Source organism: Tursiops truncatus, chromosome 5 (assembly GCF_011762595.2).
Source record: "Tursiops truncatus isolate mTurTru1 chromosome 5, mTurTru1.mat.Y, whole genome shotgun sequence".
Taxonomy (NCBI): Eukaryota; Metazoa; Chordata; class Mammalia; order Artiodactyla; family Delphinidae; genus Tursiops; species Tursiops truncatus.
The window spans coordinates 107,902,231-107,921,815 of NC_047038.1; positions in this window are offsets into that span (position 1 = coordinate 107,902,231).

The following is a 19,585-nucleotide window of genomic DNA, read 5'->3' on the forward strand; positions in this document are numbered from 1 at the left end:
TCCAGCTTAAGCTCATCTTGTTGCCAGCTGGCACATTTTGTTGCACTGCAACAAAGGATCAGCTGGATTCTGCTGCAGAATATCTTATCGGGCATGCCAAACACATTAAAGGTCTGGAAAATTTCTTGAAGATGCTCTTCAGAGTTATATAAGGGAGATGACATATTTGAAAATAAGAAAATAAAGTTTTGGAAAGGACTTTAAAAAGTTTAAAGGCCACGAGGTATAGTGGGAAAACATGGATTTTGAAGCCAGACCTGGTTTCAAATCATTGCTCTGTCACCTACTATGTGACTTTATATTATAGTCTTTGTTTTCTCACCGGTAAGTGGGAATAATACCTACCTCCTTGGTAGGTATTGGTAGGTACTTGTAAAGTTTAAATGACACAATATACAATGGAAGCCTAGCACAGGGATTAACACATAGTAGACACTCAGTAACTGTTAACTCTTTTTCTCTATCCAAAATAAATGTCAGATTTACTATCTAGCTTTGTCTCAGCTGCCCACTCACACTCATGTCAACACCTCGCTGTCCTCGACCTTGTTAAACATCAAGGGTCGCTCTCGTTGGAGCCATTTCCCCTGCCTAACTCAGCCTGTGTGGTTTGCTGTGGATGGCAGACAGGAAGAAGGAAGTTGTCCAGGGAGCAAAGCAAGACAATTGAGAAGGAAGGCTGAGATTGTATCTGTGCACAGTGATATTAGTGTCATTGCAGAAGTACAGTAGTACAATCAAACAGGATTCCTTATTACCATTGCTATCACTAAGGACAGCACACATCCTAGGGACACTCACATTTTTTGTTGTTGTTGTTGATACCCATACAGCCATTGCTGCTGGTTTTAGGTGGGAATTGAAACGACTTCCCATATACTGTAAGAGTATAAGTAGTGGAACTTTTCTTCTGGACAACATTTCACAAAGTGAAAAGCTAGGATAGAATCTAGTATTGTCACTATTTGGTATCATGTAGATCTGTGTTCAGTCTCACATCACATAGTAGTTTGACTTCAGGAAAGTTTTCAATCTTTCTGAACTTGTCTTCACCTTACTGTGTTAGTGGGAAGTTGAGTTCAAGGTCGCCATGCTGTACAACTCCAGGGAGCGCCACTCACGTAGATTGCACTGGATGTTAAGCAAAAACTTGATTCAGAAACTGTTACAAGACTTCAATAATAGTGACATAAACAAGGTAGAAATGATTTGTTACTCATGTGGCAGTCCCAGTGTATACAGTCCGGGGTTGATACATAGGCTCGATGATATCAGGGATTCAGATTTCAAGATTTCATCAGTCTTATTATTCTGCCATCCATGATACATTGCTCTCATCCATGTAGCCCAAGGTGAAAAGTTAACATTTCGTCCAGCAAGAAGAGGGAAAAGCAAAGAGGAAGGCATGATTCTTTCCTTGAAGAATACCATCTACAACAGTGCTCCCCAACCTTTTGAGCACCAGGGACCGGTTCGTGGAAGACCATTTTTCCACGGATGGGGGTGGGGTGTGGGGAATGGTTCAGGCGGTAATGTGAGCAGTGGGGAGCGATGGGGAGCGGCAGATGAAACTTCGCTTGCTCGCCTGCCTCTCACCTCCTGCTATGCGGCTTGGTTCCTAACAGGCCACGGACCAGTACTGGTCCACGGCCCGAGGGTTGGGGAGCCCTGATCTCCAAGTTCTTTTTTTTGTTTTTTTTTGGCCAAGCTGTGCTGATTTTCATCAGAAACTTAGTTCATAAGAACTGAGTGGGATAGTGAAAGTGGTGGTAAGCAAATTTAGGTGAGCAGTACAGATGACCCCAACACAGCGTCCAAATGACTGAGAGTCATTTTGAACTGTCACTTAGGGGATAAACCAGTGGTACAGGGAAGAAAGGATCTTGGTTCTGGAGGGAATTTAGTCTGGGCCTAGGTGGAAATATTTTGTTTGTTTGTTTGTTTTTAAATTTATTTTATTGAACTATAGTTGATTTACAATGTTTTGTTAATTTCTGCTATACAGCAAAGTGATTCAGTTATACATATATATATATATACATATTCTTTTTCATATTCTTTTCCATGATGGTTTATCACAGGATATTGAATATATTTCCCTGTGCCATACAGTAGGACCTTGTTGTTTACCCATCCTATATATAATAGTTTACCTCTGCTAACCCGAAACCCTCACTCCATCCCTCCCCCTTGGCAACCACAAGTCTATTTTCTATGTCTGTGAGTCTTTTCCTGGTTGATAGATAAGTTCATTTGTGTCATATTTTAGATTCCACATATAAGCAATATATGGTATTTGTCTTCCTCTTTCTGACTTACTTTGCTTAGTATGATAATCTCTAGGTCCATTCATGTTTCTGCAAATGGCATTATTTCATTCTTTTTTATGGTTGAGTAGTATTCCATTGTATATATGTACCACATCTTCTATATCCATTCATCTGTCGATGGACATTTAGGTTATTACCATGTCTTGGCTATTGTGAATAGTGCTGCTATGAACATAGGGTTGCATGTATCTTTTTTTTTTTTTTTTGCGGTACGCGGGCCTCTCACCGTTGTGGCCTCTCTCGTTGTAGAGCACAGGCTCCAGACGCGCAGGCCCAGCGGCCATGGCTCACGGGCCCAGCCGCTCTGCAGCATGTGGAATCTTCCCGGACTGGGGCACGAACCTGTGTCCCCTGCATCGGCAGGCGAACTCTCAACCACTGTGCCACCAGGGAAGCCCTGCATGTATCTTTTTGAATTATAGTTTTGTCCAGGCATATGCCCAGGAGTGGGATTGCTGGATCATATGGCAACTCTATTTTTAGTTTTTTGAGGAACCTGCATAGTGTTTTCCGTAGCGGCTGCACCAACTTACATTCCCACCAACAGAGTAGGAGGGTTCCCTTTTCTCCACCCCCTCTCCAGCATTTGTTATTTGTAGACTTTTTAATGATGACCATTCTGACCAGTGTGAGGTGGTTAGGTGGAAATATTTTTGACTAACAGGACAGAATAGGTCTATTTCTGATTTTGTGGGTCAGAAATAGAGAAAGGTACTTTGACAAGAGGGGAGTAAACAGACAATGATTTTAAGGCAAATGCATTCACTCACACATTTATGTATTTATTCATTCATTAGTGGTAGGTACTATGAGATCAGGGGGGTATAAAACATAAGCTCTGCCCTCAAGAATCTTACGATCTAGCATGCTAAGGAGATTGAGTAATGTAGTCCTGTATACTTACATATGACCTAATCTGTACACAGATTCTACTCAGTGATACCTTCAAATGGTACAGTAAAACAGCAATATATGTACCACCATAAAGTCCGTGTATAGTCCAGTCAAATTATGAAGACTTCAGAAACATTATGCATGTTGTCGGAATTCCCTGACGGTCCAGTGGTCAAGACTCAGTGCTTTCACTGCAAGGGACCCGGGGTTCAATCCCTGGTCGGGGAACTAAGATCCAATAAGCCCCTCAGTGTGGCCAAAAAAAAAGAAACATTATGCATATTGTTTAAACTTTCGGTCAGAATAAATATCCACATACAATTTTCTACCCTCAGCTCCTGAAGTCTGTATTGCAAACAGCATGGACATCCTCTTAAGTAGAATCTCTGCAGTGATGTTCATTGTAACAAGATTTTTACTTGTAAATCAGATATTTATTCATTCGATAGTATCATCCAGATACATAGTGTGACCTTTATCCTCTCAGTACGTCCTTTATTTTGAGACCTTCCCCAAAACTGTGATAACTGTGTAATTTGCAACTAACTAACATGCCTTCAATCCCAACTTCCCCATCAACAAGTCCTGTAATCACAGGCAAGTCACTTAATCCCTCTGAGCTTTAGGTCCCTGCAAAATGGAGATAGTAATGCCTGGCCTATCTACCTGGCAGGATTATTTTCATACTCTCATAAAAGTATTAATAAAAAAATACAGAGAAACAGTGTTTTTTTTTAATTGCTATAATTTCAGACCTTGAGCATATATCAGCATCCAAAGTGGTATTTAAATTGCCACCTAATTTTTCTGGGCTTCTTGAAAGATGAGCTCAGACTGAATTTCTCTTTTTCTCTGCTAACCTACCACACAACTTCATGTTTTCTATTCCTATTCCTGTTTCTGCAATTTTCCTTCTCAATAATTGCTAACATGAGAAGTGGTTTAAATTATTTAAGCTGCTGGCAGTTACACTGAAAATACAGAGAAAACAGGTAGAAGTTTTTGTTATATTGTGGCAATGAGAAAGAAAATTAACACTGTAGAAGTCCTGACGTGGTAGTAGAATTATTTACGTTATCTCACTTAATCTCTTACAACCTTCACAAGAACACTGTAAGACAGCATTATTAAATGAGGAAACAAGACTCAGTGGTTTAGGGACTTGCCCCAAATCACACAGCTATAAATGTAGAGCTGGGATCAAACCCAAGTTTGATTACAGAGATTAATGTTTTTCCTCTAACAAACTCCCAGGTGATATTGCCTCTGCTGGTGTTGCTCTACATTTTAAGAACTGCTTGACAAGACTACTGTATTGATCATCTAGTATCTGTAATACTGTACTCAACATTGGGTTAGAAACTCAGCATAATACAGGATAGGGAACAGCTCAGGTTACCCCTCTTGAAACACATACATTCCTTTTGTGTGTGTGTGTGTGTGCACTAAAAAATAGAGGAATAAAAAACACATGAGTCATATAAGAAACAAAAATGACCATTGTAAATGCAGTCCAGTAACTTTTACATGTGAATGGATTAACCAATCGGATCAAAAGACAGACATTGTCAGACTAGATTTTTGAAAAGGTTCAACTATATACTGTCTACAGGAGACACACTTTATATTCAAAAATACAAAGAAATAGAAAGTAAAAGAATAGAAAAGGATATATAATGCAAACAGCAAAAGAAACTAAGGTGACTAATATAAGACAAAATAGACTGAAAGTCTATTAACAAAAAATGTTATTAGAGATGAAGAGGGATAGTTCATAGTGATAGAAGGGTCAATCTATATCAGAAAGCTATGATAATTATAAACATACATGCATCCAACAACAGATCATCAAAATACGTAAAGCAAAAACTGACAGAAATGAAGGGGAAAATAGACAGTTCTACAATAATAATTGGAGACTTTATACTCCGTTTTCAAAAATGGATAGAACAACTAGATAGAAAGCTGGTAAAGAAATAGAAGACTTGAACAATGCTATAAACCAACCAGATTTAATAGACATCTATAGAGCACTCCACCCAACGACAGCAGAATACACAGTCTTCTCAAATACGCATAGGAGATTCTCCAGGATAAAACAAACCTCAGTACATTTAAGAGGATAAAAATAATACGAAATATGTTCTCAAACAAAATGTCAACAAAAATCAGTTGATCTAAGAAAAGAAATGGAAAATTTCATTCAAACAAACTTTGAGGATTATAACCTTGGAAGAGTATCTCAGAAAGCTCCGAGAACTGTTCTGCCAGTTAGAAGTCAAGACACAGTTATATAAGAACTTTTTGAGACAGAGGGCTGTACATCAAATGATGTATTACTGACAGTTTACATAATCCAGATCTGAGTGCGACCTCTTATCAAGATGGAATGTTATCTTCAAGGAGTTATTTTAAGAGAATGTTGCTCTTTATGTTTGAGCGGAAATTTCTGCCATTGGAGAAGGTTTGGTCAATGCAAAATGCAGATACACAATGCACAGTGGGGGGAGAGAGGAGGCCAAAGGGCAGAGAAAATTTGGTTTAAATTTTTCTTGTCTTGCCATAAAATATGAATTTTATTTCACAAAAGAAAGGAATGAAATTAGAAATCAATAACAGAAAGAATATGGGGAAACACACAAGTATTTTGAAATTAAAAACACACTCCTAAATACCCAAATAATCATAGAAGAAAGCAAAAGGGAAATTAAAAATACTTTGAGAAAAATGAAACAACAATACGCCCAAACTTATGGGATATAGCTAAAGCAGCACTTAGAAGGCAATTTATAGCTGAAAATGCCGGTATTAAAAAAAGAAGAAAGATCTTTAATCAAGATCTTAATCTTCTACCTTAAGACACTGGGAAAGGGGGAGCAAATTAAGTCTTAGGCAAGCAAGGAAGAAAATAATAATGATTGAGAGGAAATTAATGAAATAGAGAATAGAAAAACAATAGAGAAAATAATGGAAACAAAATCTGGTCCTTTGACAAGATCATCAAAACTGACAAATCTTTAGCTAGACTGACCAAGAAAAAAAATTTTAAGACTCAAATTACTAGAATCAGAAATGAAATAGGTGGGCTTCCCTGGTGGTGCAGTGGCTAAGAATCCGCCTGCCAGTGCAGGGGACACGGGTTTGAGCCCTGGTCCAGGAAGATCCCACATGCAACGGAGCAACTAAGCCCGTGCACCACAACTACTGAGCCTGCACTCTAGAGCCTGTGAGCCACAACTACTGAGTCCACATGCCACAGCTACTGAAGCCCGCACACCTAGAGCCTGTGCTCTGCAACAAGAGAAGCCACCACAATGAGAAGTCTGCACGCCGCAACAAACAGTAGCCCCAGCTCGCCACAACTAAAGAAGGCCAACGTGCAGCAACGAAGACCCAACGCAGCAAAAAATAAATTAATTAATTAATTTAAAAAAAAAGAAATGAAATAGGGGATATCATTACTGGCCTTACAGAAATAAAAAGGATTGTAAAGGAATAATTTTATGAACGATTGTATGCCAATAAATTAGATAAATTAGATGACGTAGATGAAATGGGAAGATTCCTATAAAGACACTAACTACGAAAACTGACTCCAAAAAAGAAACAACAGACAGGGCTTACTTGATGGCACAGTGGTTAAGAATCCACCTGCCAATGCAGGGGACACGGGTTTGAGCCCTGCTCCAGGAAGATCCCACATGCTGCGGAGCAACTAAGCCCATGTGCCACAACTACTGAAGCCTGTGTGACTAGAGCCCGTGCTCTACAACAAGAGAAGCCACTGCAGTGAGAAGCCCGTGCACCTCAACAAAGAGCAACCCCTGCTCACTGCAACCAGAGAAAAGCCCTCATGCAGCAACGAAAACCCAACACAGCCAAAAAAAAAAGAAAGAAAAGAAAAGAAAAGAAACAGACAATCTTAATAGACTCAAAACAAACATATTAAATTAGTAATAAAAAGTCTACCCACAGAGAAAAGCCAGGACCCAGATGGCTTCACTGATGTATTCTACTGAAATTTAAAGAAGAATTAGTACCAATTCATCACAAACTCTTGCAAAAAATAGATGAGGGAACATTTCCCAACTTATCCTATGATGCCAGTGTTACTCTGATTAAAAAAACTAGTCAAAGCTATCACAAAAGGAAAACTAAAACCCCATATCTCTTATGAATATGAATGCCAAAATCCTCAACAAAATACCAGCAAATCGTGCTTCCCTGGTGGCGCAGTGGTTGAGAGTCCGCCTGCCGATGCAGGGGACATGGGTTCATGCCCCGGTCCGGGAAGATCACATATGCCGCGGAGTGGCTGGGACTGTGAGCCATGGCCGCTGAGCCTGCGCATCCAGAGCCTGTGCTCCACAACGGGAGAGGCCACAACAGTGAAAGGTCTGTGTATAGCAAAAAAAAAAAAAAATACCAGCAAATCAAATTCAATAACATATAAAAAGAATTATACACCATGACCAAATGGGATATATTTCAGGAATGTGAGATTGGTTTAATCCCCAAAATCAATAAATGTAATACACCATATCAACACAACTAAAAGGAAAAACCAAAACAAAAAGACAACCTATGAACTGGGAGAAAATATTTGCAAACGATGCCATCGACAACAGCTTAATTTCCAAAATATACAAACAGCTCATACAACTCAATAACAAAAAAAACACAAACTACCCAATCAAAAATGGGCAGAAGACCTAAATAGATATTTCTCCAAAGAAGACATACAGATGGCCAATAGTCACATGAAAAGATGCTTGACATCACTAGTTATTAGAGAAATGCAAATCAAAACTGCAGTGAGGTATCACCTCACACTAGAATGGCTATCATCAAAAAGTCTACAAATAATAAACGCTGGAGAGAGTATAGAGAAAAGGGAAGCCTCCTACATTGTTGGTGGGAATGTAAATTGGTGCAGCCACTAAGGAAAACAGTATGGAGGTTTCTTAAAAAACTAAAAATAGAGTTGCCCTATGATCCAGCAATCCCATTCCTGGGCATATACATAGAAAAGATGAAAGTTCTAATTGGAAAAGTTACATGTACCCCCAATGTTCATGGCAGTACTATTTACAATAGCCAAGACATGGAAACAGCCTAAGTGTCCATCAAAAGATGAATGGATAAAGAAGATGTGGTATTTATATACAATGGAATATTACTCAGCTGTAAAAAAGAATGAAATAATGCCATTTGCAGCAACGTGGATGGGCCTAGAGGTTATCCTACTAAGCAAAGTAAGTCAGAAAGAAAAAGACAGATACCATATGATATCACTTATATGTGGAATATAAACTATGACACAAATGAACTCATCTGTAAAACAGAAACAGACTCATAGACATAGAGAACAGACTTGTGGTTGCAGGGGGGTGGGAGGGAGGAATGGATTGAGAGTATGGGATTAGCAGATGCAAACTATTATATATAGAATGGATAAACAACAATGTCCTACTGTACAGCACAGGGAACTATATTCAATATCTTATAAAAAAAGACTATAATGGAAAAGAATAAAAAATGTAGATCTCTACATATATTTATGTATAACTGAATCACTTTGCTGTATACCTGAAACTAACACAATATTGTAAATCAACTATACTTCAAGAAAAACAAAAGCAAAAACCACATGATCATCTCAATAGAAGGAGAAAAAGCACTGACAAAAATCCAACACCTTTTCATGATAGAAACACTTAACAAACTAGTAATAGAAGGAAGCTTCCTCAACCTGATAAGAGCACCTATGAAAAGCCTGTAGCCAACAGTATACTTAATGGTAAAAGACTGTATGAATTTCCCCTAAGATCAGAAATAAGACAAGGATGTCCACTCTTGCTACTCTACTCAACATTATGCTAGAGGTTCCAGCAGGGAAATTAAGCAAGAGAAAGAAACGAATGGAATTCAGATTGGCAAGGAAGAGTAAAACCATATTCACAGATGACATGATCTTGTATACAGAGAATCAAAAGAAAACAAGTGTACAAGCAAAAACTTGCTCACAAATATTCATAGCAGCACTACTCACAGTAGCCAGAAGGTGGAAATAACCCACATGTCCATCAACAGATAAATGGAGAAACAAAAGATGGTATATCCATACAGTACATTATTCCGCCAAAAAAAAAGTGCATGCTACAACATGGAGGAATCTTGTAAACATTATCCTAAGTGAAAGAATCAAGACACAAGAGGCCAAATATTATATGATTCCATTTATTGAAATAACCAGAGTTGGCAAATCCTTAAAGACATAAAACAGATTAGTGGCTCCCTAGGGTGGGAGGCGGGGGGAGAGGGAAACAAGGAGTAACTGTTTAATGGGTACAGGATTTCCCTTCAGGATGATGAGAATATTCAGGAACTAGATAGTGGTGATGGCTGTATAAATTGTGAATGCATTAAATGTCACTAATGGTAAATTTTTTTGTTATGTATATTTTACCACAGCAATAATAATAAAAACAAAGCACATATACCTACCATCCAGTTTAAGAAATAAAAGTTTTCAAATATGAAAAAGGCAAACTGACTTCAACAACAAAAATGGATTAATGTTTAAAAAAGAAACCTGTCGATGAAAAATTCATCAGTCGCTCTAAGAAAGAAATGGAAAATTTTATTTGAGCCTAACTGAGGATTGTAACCCAGGAACAGCCTCTCAGAAAGCTCCGAGAACTGTTCTACCCATTAGAGATCAAAATGCAGTTGTGTATGTTTTTTTTTGAGACAGAGGGCATACATTAAATGATGTATTATTGACAGTTTACATAATCCAGATCTGCAAGTACAAAGTGGTGGGTCATTGTGACCCCTTACAAGAGCAAGAAGGAATGTTATCTTTTAAGGAGTCATCTCGTTGATGCCAGGAGAATGTTGCTCTTTATGGTTGAGCAGGTATTTCTGCTGATGGGGGAGGTCTGGCCACTGCATGATGCAGATACACAATACACAGTAGAGGGGATGGAGGAGGCCAAAGGGCAGAGAAAAATTTTTATGCTTAAATTTTTCTTTTCTTGCATACAATAAAATAAGAATTTTATTTTTGTTTTTATTCACAAAACAAAAGCAAGTTAGAGCCTCTTACTTCAAATATTATAGTATGCCAAATAACAAAATAATACGGTTCAGAGTTCCTTTGGTAGGTTGTGGGGAGCTATCATTGATTGAGCAATAAAGTGACACAATCAGAACTCTGCTTTAGGAAATCCATCTGGCATCACAAATTTGATAGGAGGGAGGCACAAGACCTCTTGCAGTGGTCTCAGCTACTTGAGGCACTAAACTGGGCATAGTAGGAATGGAAAGAAACATATGAAAGCCTGTATTTGCCCTTTTGTCTTTTTTTTTTAATGTTTATGGAGTATAGTTGATTTACAAATGTTGTGTTAGTTTCAGGTGTACAGCAAAATGAATACCTATATGTATTCATATACGTATATCCACTCGTCCTTTTTTTTTTAGATGCTTCTCCCATATAGGCCATTACAGAGTATTGAGTAGAGTTCCCTGTGTTATACAGCAGGTTCTTATTAGTTATCTATTTTATATATAGTAGTATGTATATGTCAATCCTAATCTCACAATTTATCCCCCCCCCATCCCCTGGTAACCATAAGTTTGTTTTCTATATCCGTGATTCTACTTCTGTTTTGTAAATAATTTCATTTGTACCCCTTTTTTTAGATTCCACATATACACTGCACTTACAATCAGATTTCTGTTATAGCAGGAGATAGGTGACCAGAATATATATATATAGCAGTACCCCTCTAGATACAAGCATATCTAGAGCTTCCCCAAAGAAAACATCAGACCAGGAAATATCAGGCAGCCTAAGATTTTTTTTTTGTTAAGCAAGGAGTTTACAATGTTTGTTTTCTTAGTCTATATCCAACTGGCCTAAAATAAGCAGCAGCTACCACGTACTGATCATTAGCTAACTGAATCATACATATTTTCTAATTAGCTCACTTAATCTTTTTTTACCCACTTGTGCAGTGAGTACTACTTAGGTCCATCTTATGGATGAGTAAACTGAGATTCAAAGAAAACAAGAAACTTGTCCTTTAAGGTATGGTGAGTTGGACTTCACACCTGGCTCCAAAGCCTGTACTCTCAGGAAGGAAAAAAAAAGTTAAAATTGAGAGGCATGGTGTTTTTGCTGTTCTAATCATGTGTCTATTCCACCTGAGCTTATCATAGTCTCCTTTCAAAAGGGTTAGAGTAAACTTACCCACTTTCCGGAAGTTTGAACATATTTATTTTAATCAGTCCTTTGGGAACTCACAAAAAGATTTATGTGCATCTCTTCCAAGAATGTTAAGCTGTTGCATTATCGTCTCAGAAGGATAAAGCCACAGGGCAAGGTCATGCTCCTGAGGTTGGGGTTGAGGGCCTCCACTAAGGAGCTGGCCTTTACCGTGCTAAGTATCAGAGAAGAGGTGGGAACTGAAACAGGAAACCAGAGACTAGATGGCCAGGAGGGGGAACTGCAGGTATTTGGCTGAGAGTTACTCTGTTGTTTACTTGAGAATTCATTTCAAGTCCCTCCTGGAAGGAAAGGAAAAGATGACCTTTGCAGCTTAGAGGCAGCCAGGCCTAGGCACCAAAGCTGAAGATGAATGGGTCTTATCTTAACAAAAGATCTTCCAGGCTCCTGTTACTCATGTTGTTCATTTCCCTCTTATCATCCCTCAGCCTTTGGTAAAATCTTATTTAAATTAACTAGGCCACAAAGAATTAAGAGAAGAGCTCTGTCTACTTTAGACCAGAGGCTAAAAGGGGAAACAAGAGTTGGGAGTTCAGCAGCCTACCCATGTCTCACCATTGTGCACCAGTGGTGTCCTTCCCCCCACTGCCTGTTGTGGAGGAACAGAGAGGTGATTTGTTTTAAGGAATCAGGGGTTCCTTATCCCTTTACCTTAGAACAGTGTTTTTCAAACTGCAGGTCAGACCCGGTAGTAGGTTATGGAATCAATTTAGTGAGTGTCAATCAGCACTTGTTTTTAAATGAAATGGAATAGGACTGGCAGGTACTTAGAAAGTTTAACTATTGTTCTGTGAGTTTTTGTTTCAGTTTTAGAAAATATAAAGTTGTGTGTGGGTACTGGTCACCATGTAAAATGTATTTCTTACTGTGCATCACGATCAGAAAAGTTTGAATACCACTGCTATAAGTATCAATATTTATCTAATGAAATCAGAGTTATCAAGGGAAAAAAATGGGTCCTTATATTTCATTGTATTTTTCTTGCACTTTAGAATTTCAGAGATTTTTCCCTTTAACACATGTAAAAAATAACCTCACTTTAACAAATTCTTTTGGGTGCTTTCATTGAGGAATTTTGCACTATTTAATAGTTCACAGCTCTGCCAACTCCTTTGTTTGGTCTGCCAGGAATGAAGACACAAAACGGCTAGTGAGTTTAGGTGCCTGGAAATAGTGATCTTTGGTGGGACTTGAACTTCTTCAACCTCTTCAGTTCCTTTAAGAGTGAAAGGTATACACCCTCCCCTGTTGCATCTGTGATGTAATTCACCCAGGCCTGTTTCTGGACAGGTACACTGTGACTTCACCTGAAATTGCTACTCATCACTGCCTAATTGCTTGGTCCTTGTAGTCATTATTGTGATGCTAGATAAGTGTCATTGTATAGTTTAACTACCTGTCTTTCTGGAATTAAGACAGGTTACAATGTCCCCTCTCGTACCCCCTGCTCCCTTGAGTTCAATAATAAATATTTATACCATTAATTCTAAACCTTAATCATACTGACTTACATGTGATTACTGTTTCACACGTGTATGCCACAGTTAATGTGAATTCATTTCTCTCCCAGACATTTTTCATCACTTTATAAGTTTAGTTTACAAGCCAAGTACTCAGATATCTGTTTCCTTCTAGGTCATCACAGAAGGACAGTAGTACCTCAGTTATGGGTCATGGCTTGGGAGAATAAAAAAGTTCTTTACCAAAGCAGATGAGCAAAAAGATTAAGTAGTATCTCTTTAGTGATAGCAGTCAATAATTATAACTTATAATAATTTACAATTTAAGGGGAAACTGAGGAAATCCCAACAAAAGCAAAATCTTAGTATAAATAGTTAACTCTGACATTTAATCCATCCTAGATGACCAGTCTAAACCAATCATGGCTATTCTATTCCCTTGTCAGTAATTGGTTCCAAATTAGGTATGTGATATACTTCCTCTTAGATATACTTCCTCACTTCTAAGAGTGGTCTTCTTTCTCTGGATATTGGCATGTCTGGGTTATGATGCCAAGAACTTTTGCTATCGTCTTTCTCTTGCCCGAGGATGAAGCTGTTACTTGAAGGATGAAGCTCTGTCAGAAGCATGACAGAGTAAAGGTTGGAAGAGACCTGGATCCTTCATGACACTGTTATGCAATGGCATCTATCAACCTTGCCCTACCTCTGAACTTCCTAGTTATACGACATAATACATGTCCTTATTGTTTGAGTATTATTCACAGTGTGAATGGGTTTTATTAATTATTTACAGACAAATCATTCTAACGGTACTAATGAATGTTAGTGCCAGTTGATAACACTGATTTTCCCCAAATGCTGGTAAAATGCTTTCTTCACCTCATCCCATATTTTCCAGCAAAGTTAGAGAACCCTTTGGAGAATATACATGGCTCCAAATTTTTTAGAAACTCTAAAATTTTTGGAAACTCTCCCAGGTACCCAGCGCTCAATGTCTTGTCAGGATTAGTTTATGTCAAAAGCTGCTATTCTCTTCCTTTTAGCCAAGTACTCCATTGACCTCCATTGCAGACTCAGACCAGGTTTGAGAACTTAATTCTTTCCTTAACAGGAAGCATATGGAAGTTCCCAGGTATCAAGATGCTGCATACTGTTTGTGCCTGTATCTGTTACTTAAACTCTGCATAAGTTCTGAACTCTTTAGACTGCTTGACTAGGTTTCTGACTCCATATTTCCTTTCTTCTTGCCTGTGTTACTGACACACGTTGAAGAGACTACTTCCAACTTTACCTTCACCAGCTCCCCTGTTGTTTAAACCTCACCTGCCTACCTGAATTCCTTATTCATTCCTTCTATGTCTCGCAGTGTCTTTATGTTTCTTTAAAGCATGGTAAAATGTATTTACAAGAAGGAAATGAATAGCCCAAAGTACATCAGAGAAGTCTTTGAGCAGGAGTGACTACAGTAGTGGTTCATAGTTTCTTATGCCCATTTTCTTAGTTAAGAATTTATAAGCTGTTATGGTTGAATGCTCTGCATGAATTGTTGTAAAAGTTTCACATGTATATTGAATTTAGTTTACTACCAAAGATTCCAGAGAGAGAGGAGAAATTAACCAGAGAGGTTTATTTCAAGAGCAACTTTTGTTAATTAAAATATCGTTAGAAATAGTTCAGTATATAAAGTTAATAACTTCTTTAATATAGCCATTTGTCATTTATAGACACCAACCCATTAACCTGAGTAATCAACTCTGGTTTTGCTTCAATTCCACTTAGTAGGTATAGGGGTAAGCACAGATTTTTCTCTGGCTTGTGTTTGTAAAATAACTTCCTGCAATCTGCTTTATGTGCATTTACACATATGAAAAGAAATCAAAATATATTACAGAGCCTTTATTCTTATATATTAACTATGTGAAGTTTAATTTCCTACCCATCAAAATATTTTTCCTTTTAATTAATTATCAATTAGGTTCTCTTTTTCTTCTTATAATACACTCCCAAATTACTTTTCTACCTGCTATATAATTCTATGAAACTTTTATTATGTGTAGGAAAACATTATTCTGGATCCAGATCTCCAAAGGCTTTTCTAAAAAGCAATTTATCATTGCTTTTTATTTAAAAAATTTTATACTTCAAAAGACTACCAAGAAAATAAAAAGACAACCCAAAGAATGGGAGAAAATATTTGTAAATCATATTTGATAAGGGATTTATATCTAGAATATATAAAGAGCTTTACACTCAATGACAAAAAGACAAATAACCCAGTTAAGAATGGGAAAAGGACATTTCTCTAAAGAAGATATGCAAATGACCAATAAGCACGTGAAAAGACACTCAACATCATTACTCATTAGGGAAATACAAATCAAAACCACAATGAGATACCACTTCACACCAACTAGGATGGATGGTTATAATAAAAAAGACAGACAATAATAAGTGTTGGTGAAGATTTGGAGAAATCACAGTCTTAATATATTGCTGGTATGATTGTAAAATGGTGCAACCACTTGAGAAATCAGATTGGAAGTTCCTCGAGTGGTTAAACATAGAGTTATCATATGAGCTAGCAATTCCACGCCTAGGTATATACCCAAGAGAACTGAAATCATGTGTCCACACAAAACTTGTACACAGTTCATAGCAGCACTATTCATAATAGCCAAAAAGTGGAAACAATCCAAATGCCTGTCAGCTAATGAATGGATAAACAAAATGTGGTATTTCTGCACAATGGAATATTACTGGGTCGTGTTATGGACTGAATGCTTGTGTCCCCACCCCTCAAATTCATATGCTGAAGCTCTTACCCCCAATGTGATTTTATTAGGAAGTGGGGCCTTTGGGAGGTAATTAGGTTTAGATGAGGCCTTGAGAGTGAAGCCCCCATGCTGGGATTAGTGCCTTTCCAAGGAAACAAAGAGATACTAGAGCGTCCTCTTTTCACTAAATGTGGCTGACTGCTAGCCAGGAAGAGGGCCCTCACCAAGAACCAAATCTTCTAGCACCTTAATCTTGGACTTCACATTCTCCAGAACTATGAGAAACAAGTGTCTATTGTTTAAGCCACCCAGTGTATTTTGTTATAGCACCCCAACGTGACTAAGACAGGTTGTGAAATGAATGAAGTATTGATACTTGCTACACATGGCATGTATCAAAATATACAAAATTTTGTTTTCTTTTGTTTTAAAGAAAACAAAAAATATTTGTTTTCTTTAAAAAAATTAATGATTTTAGGGCAGTGAAAACACTCTATATGATATTATAATGATAGATATGTCATTATACTTTTGTCCGAATCCATAGACTGTTCAAACAAGACTGGACCCTAAGGTAAACTATGGACTTTAGGTGATTATGATGTGCCAATGTAGGTTCATCCATGGTAAAAAATGTACCATCTAGTGAGTGATACTGATAATAGGAGAGGCTATGCATGTGTGGGGGTAAGGGGTATATGGGAAATCTCTGTATCTTTCTCTCAATTTTATTGTAAACCTAAAATTGCTCTGAAAAGAATTGTCTTTAAAAAAAGAGATGAGGAATTTCCCTGGTGGCACAGTGGTTAAGACTCCGTGCTCCCAAGCAGGGGGCCTGGGTTCGATCCCTGCTCAGGGAACTAGATCTCACGTGCATGCTGCAACTAAGGAGCACACCTGCTTCAACTAAGACCCAGTGCAACCAAATAAATAAATAAATATTAAAAAAAAAAAAGATGAATGAGGGACTTCCCTGGAGGTCCAGTGGTTAAGATACCAGGCTTCCATTGCAGGGGGCACGGGTTCAGTCCCTGGTGGGGAACTAAGATCCCACATAAAGTGTGGCAAGGCCAATAAATAAATAATGAATGAATGAATGAATGAATGAATGAAAATTCCCAAGTATAGCAACAGACTAGCAACCAGATGCATACTAATTTGCCTATGCTTCCCTTCTCTACAATTTCTTACAATTTTAAATTGAAATTATCAGAGAAGAGACTGGGAACAGTAGGAAATTCATAGAATCAGAAACTTTGAAATCTGAAAGAAACCTTGGTCCAACCACTTCCTTTCACAGACCAGTTACCAAGATATAGGAATTGATGACTGGTGTAAGGTCACACCAGAGAGGCAGTACCGTGTCCAGAGTCCGGGTCTTCTGACTTAATAAAATGTTTCTTCCTGTTGAAAGGAAAGAAACAAATTTGAAAGCTCTTTTTCTCTACTTATCAAAAACCTATATGTTTTACTTTGATGGGGTCTCTGAATCAGATCAGTGATTCCTAACTTGAAATGCACTTCCTTAATTTACAGTACACCACAATCTGCAGCGTATCCAGGGAAGGGCAATAAGGATTGTGAAGGAGCTAGAAACCATATCGTACAAGGAATCTTGGAGTGAACTCAGGGCATTAAGGGTGGAAAAAAAGTAAATTTAAGGAGGAATTTGGCAGCTGCCCTCAGGTATCATAGATTCTTTGGAAGAGCTACTGGAAGGAACTTAAGAGCTAGAAGAGGTCCAACCCCTTCATTTTCATTTTACAGATCAGATGGTGTAATGAGGCTCAGAGTGGTTATGATTCTGACCTAACCTCACATGGCTAGTTACTGGCTGACCTGAGAATATAACTCTGGATGTCTGAATCAAAGGCAGTTGTGCTTTTTGTAGTTCCAGGGATTTATGAATAGAGGATATAGGAAGGTCAATTTTAACTACTTGTGAAAAAGAACTTTCTGGCAATTAGAGCTCTTCAAAAATGCAATGGACCGCTATGTGGTGTAGTGGGCTCTCTGATGCTGGAAACAGTTAAAATAAATGGCCAGTGTACCTGCTTAATTAGACATTAAGGTGAGTTGGATTGCTTCCAATCAACTCTAACATGTGGTTCCATATTAATTTTAAGGTTAAAAAGAATGTAAAACAAGGCAATATTTAGCATGACAGTAAAAGCAGAATTCTAGAATCTTAAAAGCAAAACAAAACTCACTTTGTAGAAATAAACAATACATTTCCATTAAAGAATACCAGAATAAAATGCAGGCACGGTAATCATTGTCAAAATAAGAGTGATGCCCTGAAAACAAAGAATTTTACTTTTCAAGAAATAAAAACAGAAGAGAAGAGTGTACATTTTTAGATTTGGATTATCTGTCAAAATAGAAATGGACACCACTGTGAAACAGACCGTATGAAGTGGAGTGGAGGACATATTCTCATCGCATTTACATCATAATGAACAGGCTTTGGAGTTACCAGCGTAGGACAGTGGGTAATCATGGTAGAAATTCTATGTATAATTTTCTCTAGAGGTAATTAAAAATCAGGAGATGGATAGGCTAAGAGATAATTCCTACAATTAAAGGGCTATACAGACAGTACCAGCACTTCAACACCCACAATGAGACAACAAAACATAAGCAGCTCAGCTGGAGCAAAGATTGCAAGTTACACTTAACAATTATATAAGAAGTGCTTTTTTTAAAGAACAATTGTGAATTTTTTTTTATTTACCAGATCCTCAGGAATAAAAAAGTCACATTCTAATTCAAGTTGCTTTTTAATAACTAATGAAACATTTTTTACAAATAAATTCGTAGCATTTATAAACTCAGAGGCTCATATGCATGATAGAATGTGGCCTTCCCCATCTCAGTAATGGCAACTGAATTCCTCCAGTAGCTCACTTTAGAATTATCTTCAACTCCTCTCTTTTTTCATATTCCACATCTAAAACCTATCAGCTCTATCTTCAAAATATATTCAGAATCTGACCACTTCTTACCATATCCATTGCTGCTACCCTGGTCGAAGCCATCATTATCTCTTGCATGGATTCTTCTAACTGGCCTTTGTACTTTGGATTTTGCTCTGCCTTCAGCCTATTCTGAATCCTGCAGCCAGAGGGACTCTTTTTTTTTTTTTAAGTTTTGTCTACAATTTTGGCTTTCAGGGTTTCAGTTCCCTGACCAGGGAAGGAACCTGAGCCACAGCAGTGAAAGCACAGAATCCTAACCACTAGACCACTGGGGAACTCCCCAGAGGGACTCTAAAAATAAATGCCAACTTCTCAACACAAAGAAAAAAATTTTTTTTTCTAATTCTTTAATTTTGTATCTATTTCAGATGATGGATGTTGACTAACCTTATTGTGATAATCATTTCATTATGTATGTAAGTCAAATCATTATGCCGTACACCTTAAACTTATACAAGTGCTATATGTCAATTATATCTCAATAAAACTGGAAGAAAAAAAAGTTTAAATAAGTAAAAACAAAAAAATTGAAGTAATGATATTTTTGTGTTAGTAATCTAATTATAATAAAACAAGGCATTCATGTGTTCAACAAAAACAAAAAAATGCCAACAGCATCCACCCTCCAATGGCTTTCCATCATACTCCTCACAATGGCCTGCAAGGCCATCCATGATCTGGCCCCTTATTTTCTGATCTCATCTACAGCAACCTTCACTCGTTCCACTCCAGTCACACTGGCCTTCTTGTTTATCCACAAATATACCATGCATATACCCATCTCAGGGCTTTGTACTTGCTGTTCTCTCTGCCTAAATTGCTCTTCTCCCAGATAACCTCAGGTCTCACG